Consider the following 7,505-nt stretch of genomic DNA (forward strand, 5'->3'; position numbering starts at 1 on the left):
TAAAAAGTGGAACTCTAGTCTCTGCTCTGCGTGGGCCTTGTGACCCAACAACCCTGCTCTGGGGTTACATCCCAGAGAAGTCCTCTTACCAGTGTGCAAGGGGCATGCTGAGGCCATGCATCGTGGTGGTGTCTGTGGTGGCAGACTGCAGAGGTGCTGACGGCTTTTGCCACCAGAGGAATCCATGGTGGCAGATAGAACATGGAATTCTGACGGCAGGCAGAGGCAATGGGCCAGATGACTATGTAGCAACACGCATGATTCTCCAAAACAATATTAGGAAAAAACAGAAGACGTTTTTGTATCACAACACCATGGGCACAAATAGAAAGCACACGCACACACAAAACACGAGAACATATCCAACAAGGACGCATGCATACTTTAGACCTATATCAAATGCATTAGAACGGATGCCTACGAGAGGAGAAGAGGAGTGGAGATTATGACAAGTGGGGAAATAAAGGCAGAAAACAAGTATTGTGTGGACCAATGACAATGAGGGGCTATTAATCAAGAGGTATATACGATCAACTCCATTTCCTGCACCCGGAGTTTTATATTTTTTATTTTTTATTATTATTATTTATTTATTTTTACAGAGAGGAAGGGAGAGGGATAGAGAGCTAGAAACATCGATGAGAGAGAAACATCGACCAGCTGCCTCCTGCACCTCCCCCCCCCCACCCCCCACCGGGGATGTGCCCGCAACCAATGTACATGCCCTTGACGGGAATCGAACCTGGGACCTTTCAGTTCGCAGACTGACGCTCTACCACTGAGCCAAACCGGTTTTGGCGGCACCTGGAGTTTTAAAACAATCCCTGCCTCAAGGTGTTGTCGGAATTATACAGAATGTTCCCAAAGGCCTGGGCACAGCCTTGGGTGATGCTCCAGACATGGCGGCTCTTCCTGTCGGTTACTCGTTGAACGCAGACGGCACCAGGAGTCAGCTTTGTGCTGGGCGCCGTGCAGAGTTACCCAGGAGACAAGGTTGGGTGTCTCAGGGACTGAACACGGCAGAGGGGGTGTAATGCCAGCGGGAGGAGGGAACCCTCGCCGGGGACCGCAGCGTTCATGCTGTCAGACCCCCTCGCTTTGCACACGGAGGCTGAACGAAGTGACTGTCCAGGTCGCACAGCCAGTCGGTGACAGGGTCTCCCGGGCCCTTTCCAGGGCGTTATTGAAGCCAGGGCCTCGGTATCCCAGACCAGCGGAGGCTTCATTCCTGGCTTTTACCCCACTGACCTCCCCGAGGCCCCTCCTTTGTTTATGCACCCAGCCCTGTGTGTGTATTTAACGGAGAAGTGAATTAATTGGTTGTTTTAAAAATGCAGTTTGGTGGCTAAAACTTTCCAGGACAGGAGGTTGATGGGGAGCAGGGTTCCGAACCCTGGCCGAGATGACGCGCTAAGGAGTCGCCCTCCCGCTCTTTCTCCTCAGGGCTGGCCCGGCGGCTTCAGCGGTCCCAGAGTCTCCCAGTCAGAACCAACCTCACCCCCAGCCCTCAACACTGTCCCCTCATCATACCGCCCTTATCATCCTTCTATTCAGCCCACTCCAAGGAGAGGGAGAAGTGTCCCCATAACCCTCTCCTAGCCCTTATCCTTTACTCCGCCCTAAAATATCTGTGCCCCCAAGATGGCAAGGGACCCTCCAGAGGCGTAAGGAAGTCTCTAAGGGAGCCCCCTTTCTGAGATTACAGGGAGGGGAGGGGGAGAACTCGGGGCCTGGCTCACAGGGTGCTGTGTCTTGGGCAGCAGGTCCTGGTGCCGGCTGCACAGTGTGAGGAGGTGGTCAGACAAGTCCGGAGAAGGTGGGTGGACATGGCAAAGGGAGGGACGGGTCCGGGAAGACTCTGCCAACATCTTGGCAGCCTTGACCCACAGGGCGATGACAGCCTTTCCTACAACTTCAGGAAAACCCAACGTTTTCCCACGGATTTCTAAAGGAGATTGACAAAGAACTGAATAACAGAGATTTTCCAGGATGAGCAGTCAGTCAGGTGTCAGATCTGAAGAGAGGTGAAAGGAGGAGAATTCTTCCCGTGATGGGAACTCATCTCCGGAGGGTTCGGCACAGTCCTGAGCGGGGATAATGGTGATGCTGAGGAGGAGGAGGAGGAATAGGAGGAGGAGAAGGAGGGGGAGGAGGGGGAGGAGGGGGAGGAGGGGGAGGAGGGGGAGGAGGGGGAGGGGGAGGAGGGGGAGGGGGAGGAGGGGGAGGAGGGGGAGGAGGGGGAGGAAGGGGAGGAGGAGGAGGGGGAGGAGGAGGAGGAGGAGGAGGGATAGGAGGAATAGGAGGAGGAGGAGGGATAGGAGGAGGAGGAGGAGGAGGAGGAGGGGGAGGAGGAGGAGGAGGAGGAGGAGGAGGAGGAGGAGGACTGACATTTAGTGAGCACTTACTCAGTCCCCCTCCTGGATTGTCTCCATTTAGCTCCCTCACAGCCACCCAGTGAGCTGAGTGCTGTGTTACAGACGAGGAAATAAGGCCAGAGAGTGGATGACTCACCCAGGATCACACTGCTGGGAAGTGGTGGGAGCAGGGGGATTTGAATCCAGATCATCTCCACCCACAGCCCAGGGGCCCAACTGCTAAAGGATACAGCCTCGGAGCCCTCCGAATCTCCCAGCCTGTGGCTGATTACGCAAGATAAACAAAGGTTTTTGCACGCAGGAGAGCAATCCAAAAACCCGAAATCAGTGCTCGTTTTCCCTTAGGAATATTTCTTAGGGAAATGCATTCTAGGAAAACATCAATCTACAGCCTCTAGCATATTTCTTCTTTCTATATCCTCATTGTTATCTCACACTTTAGGGCGTGCTCTGCACTGTTACACTAAGACCCTATCATGGGGTTTTAATCACATCTAATCTCCCTCCTGTTGTAATTGATTTTCAGCACTCTCGGTAGCCCCACCGCTAATGGGATGTCTGGGTAACATTATTATAAGATATTTAAAGATATTTTAAAACACAAAAACGAAATAAAAGCCAGCAATTTTCAAAGAAATTCTGGTGTGTGTAAACCACAGCCTAGTTCAGACCAGACTGACAAAACCCTGCACGGATTTCTGTTTCCCGGCTAAAGTGGCGCCACCGTGTGGCAAGAATATAATCACCATTCATAATTTACTAGGATAACCAGTTGAAATTGTGTCCTGAGTAATTTTTTAAAAATATAATTGTACTGATTTCAGAGAGAAAGGGAAAAAGAGAACGAGATGGAAACATCAATGATGAGAGAGAATCACTGATTGGCTGCCTCCTGCATGCCCCCGACTGGGGATGGAGCCTGTCACCCAGGCAGGTGCCCTGACCAGGAATCAAACCCTGACCTCCTGATTCATAGATCGATGCTCAACCACTGAGCCACGCCAGCTGGGCTGATTAATTTTTTTTTTTTTAATGAGGGAGGATTGCATTATTTTAAAGTTGTACACATAAGGTCAGGATTTATTATCTCATATTATACAATTTCACATTATCAAGGAACCTCTAAAGCCACTTTCAATTGATCAAAGAAGCCACATGAGGTAGATAGAAATTCTGACAACCCGAGATTAGGTGTATCACAGGCCGGGCCTTGGTGAAACCCCTGCTGGCAAGTCCTCAACAGTACGGTAACAGATCGAGTCTAAGTCACTCAGAAGTTGAGCTAAAGAACTTTGGAATCTCTGGGCTGAAAAGAATGTGGAAGACAACGTGGTGGCCCTTCAGGGAGGTACATGTTTGTTAATCGTGTGAATTTAGTCACTAACTTGCTCCTGCTGGATAGGCGTCTTTACAGGTACCTGACTGGAGAACCATCGTGGATAGATGTGATTGGTCAGAGTCCTTATTATGCAAAGCCTATCTCAAAGGGTTGTCATGAGGACTAAATATCTTTTTATTGCTTTTCCTTTTATTATTTGAAATGTGCTTTGTCAATTACAACTGACAAATGTACAAATGCCATTGACAAATGTTCCTTGTTAGCATGAGGTAGATGGTCCTAGTCCATCGGAAGAGACCAGTGTTTCCCAAAAGCTAATGTGCCTATGAGTCACCTAGGGGTCTTTAAAAATGCAGTTCCTTTTGATATTTTTATTCTTTCATAGTACAATCTTTACAAACTTGAACTGAAGTTTCTGTGTTGTTGAATCCTGTGAAGTTTCTAACTAACCCAGAGAGTACTAGTGCATGTGTTCCCTCTCTCTCTTTCTCTCTCTCTCTCTCTCTCTCTCTCTCTCTCTCTCACACACACACACAAACACACACACACACACACACACATTCCTACTGAGGTTCTTTGTCCACTGAAATTGGTAAAGAGGCACAAAGAGAACTGGGTCCAGAAGACCCAGTGAAAAAACAAGTGTCCATTGGAAAATGGTGTTTTATGATAATCCATCACATGTTGTAAACTGGACCAGGCCATTATTTTTGTGGCTTGAGAGTTGCCCTCCCTCTGCCTGCCCAGTGCTGACTTGGGGTGTAGGTGGAGAGGCCTGCCCTCATCAAAGACATCTACGAGTGAAAATGGTGATCGTTGGAGGATGTTGGAGTTGAGATTGACTTTGATCACTTAGAAGAACTGAGTACACACAGTCAGCAGAAGTGAGGAATCTGTTGTCACGGTGTCCAGAGAGGGGCCGGTGCTCCCCCCAGGAGGTGTTCTGAGCTGTGGGTAAATCTGTGCACCCCCTGACCCCACTTGACAGTCCCATTCTCCATTACATCATTGCAACCAGGATCCAGAAGCCTGCCAGCTCAGGTGACCAGACCACCGCAGATGACCAGAAGCCATGTCTGAGATGCATGGACTTGGTTCTTCACACCCTCAAATTAGATGCCAAGCTTTCATGCAATAAGCTTGCTATGCTCTAGCCATCAGTTCTTTTTCTCCAACAGTTCTAAGTAATGTTTCAAAAAGTGAAATCAGGTTCGCTGTAAGTTAAAAGAAATAGATATGCCGAAACCGGTTTGGCTCAGTGGATAGAGCATTGGTTTGCGGACTGAAAGGTGCCGGGTTCGATTCTGATCAAGGGCATGTACATTGGTTGTGGGCACATTCCCACTGGGGGGTGTGCAGGAGACAGCTGGTTGATGATTCTCTCTCATCAATGTTTCTAACTTTCTATCCCTCTCCTTTCATTTCTGTAAAAAAATCAATAAAATATATTTTTTTAAAAAAGAATCAACCACAAATTTATTTTAAAAAAATAAAATAAAAAAATAAAAGGAATAGATATTTTTTTCACATACCAATGAATTCCTCATGGATGGATTTAATCAAACATCTAATGTATCTACGAGTGAATTTTAAATAAAGTTGTTTTTTTAAATGTATTAGTCAAGGCTCTCTAGAGAAACAGAACTGATAGGAGATTTATTATGAGGAACTGGCTCACAAGATTACAGAGGCTGAGAAGTCCATGTGCAGACTGGAGGCCCAGTAAAGCCCTGAGTTCCATGTTCAGGTCATAAGGATTTGCAGTCACCGCTAAATGAGCGTCAGAGCTGGCTAGTGACCTTCCTGTTGAACCCGGGATTACCCAACTGGATAAGAACAGCGGAGGCTCAGGACAGCTTCAATCCAAACCCAGAAGCCAAGAGCCAGGAGTGCCCGTGTCCCAGCTCAAGCCAGCAAATTCGCCCTCCCCCTCCTTTTTGTTATTTTCGGGCCCTCATGGATTGGAAGGTGCCCAGTGCACTAGTGAGGGCAACCATCTTTATTCAGTGTCTACCAATTCAAATGCTGATCTCTGCCAGAAACACCCTCCCAACACATCCAAAAAATGTTCTATCAGCTGTCTGAGCATCCCTTGGCCCAGTCAAGTTGACACAAAATCAACCATCACAATGGGGCAGAGGGAGAGAGAATTTTTTACTCGTTGGTTTCACTGTTTCATATTTAAATATTTTCTCACATACTCAGTTTCTCTTTAAAAGTTTGGAGTTCGTTACGACAGATTGCATTAAGTCAGGCAGCACTTTCTGAGGCCTGGCCCATATGTTTCCTTGGTTCAAGCAATACTTGGTCCAGTTAAGATCTGGCAGACCCAGACAACTCGAAACTTCCAGGCCAACTCTCAGTACTAGTTCCTGTCATTTCTCTCATTATTTTGGCGTTCACATTTGTTGTCTTTGTTCATCCTTAATCAATGGGTCTCTTTGTAATTGACATATGAACTCTTCTGCTATCTAAAGTTTATTTCTTTTTTAAAAAATATATATTTTTATTGATTTTTTACAGAGAGGAAGAGAGAGGGATAGAGAGTTAGAAACATCTATGAGAGAGAGTCATCGATCAGCTGTCTCTTGCACACCCCCTACTGGGGATGTGCCCACAACCAAGGTACATGCCCTTGACCGGAATCGAACCCGGGACCTTTCAGTCCGCAGACCGACGCTCTATCCACTGAGCCAAACCGGTTTTGGCTAAAGTTTATTTCTTGAAGAACTTTTGTTTTTTGTTTTTAAAAATATATATTTTATTGATTTTTTACAGAGAGGAAGGGAGAGGGATAGAGAGTTAGAAACATCGATCAGCTGCCTCCTGCACACCCCCTACTGGGGATGTGCCCCACAACCAAGGTACATGCCCTTGACCAGAATCTAACCTGGGACCTTTACAGTCCGCAGGCTGACACTCTAACCACTGAGCCAAACCGGTTTTGGCAAGAACTTTGGTTTTTAATAAAGATATTACTTTAACCTGGCCACCATGCTCTGCTTTATCAGAGTTAATTTGAAACAGAGCAGAACTCTGTGATTACTTAAATACAAACAATTTATCCTTCAGAATTCTTCTCTAAGTAGAGGGACATTCTTTTTTTTTTTTTTTTTTTTTTTTTTTAATATATTCCATTGATTCTTTACAGAGAGGAAGGGAGAGAGACAGAGAGACAGAAGTGTCGATGAGAGAGAAACACCGACCAGCTGCCTCCCGTATACCCCCCACTGGGGATGCGCCTGCAGCCAAGGCACATGCCCTTGATCAGAATCGAACCCAGGACCCCTCAGTCCACAGACGGATGCTCTACCACTGAGCCAAACCGGTTTCGGCTAGAGGGACGTTCTTGACCCGTCCACAGTGAAATGAGGTATTACTGGTCTTCCAGCTTATAGTTCTCCTCCATGTGCTGCAGGCACCAGGACCATCCCATGGAAAAAGGAAAGCACCAATCTGAGATAGGCCCTGTGCCAGACAGCTGGGCACATAAATGAAATCAAGATTCTTGCCTTGGAGAGCCTCAAAGTTTATTGTGAGAGATGAACTGATAATTAAATAAATCATAACACAGTTATGTTTTACATATGTAACAGTGATATGAAAAGTGCTGTGGAGTCACGGAGAGAGGAATTTGTTTTTGTGGGAAGGAGAAAGGATAAGGATTAAGAAAGACTTTGGAGAGGTTGTAAATTTTAAAATTCGGTTTGAAGGATGTCGGAGAGTACTAGGCATAGATGCATGAAAAGAACACCCCAGACAGAGGCTCAGCTGAAAAAAGGAGGTGGTAT

This window comes from Pipistrellus hanaki (assembly GCF_964339955.1).
Source record: "Pipistrellus hanaki genome assembly, chromosome: 2".
NCBI lineage: Eukaryota > Metazoa > Chordata > Mammalia > Chiroptera > Vespertilionidae > Pipistrellus > Pipistrellus hanaki.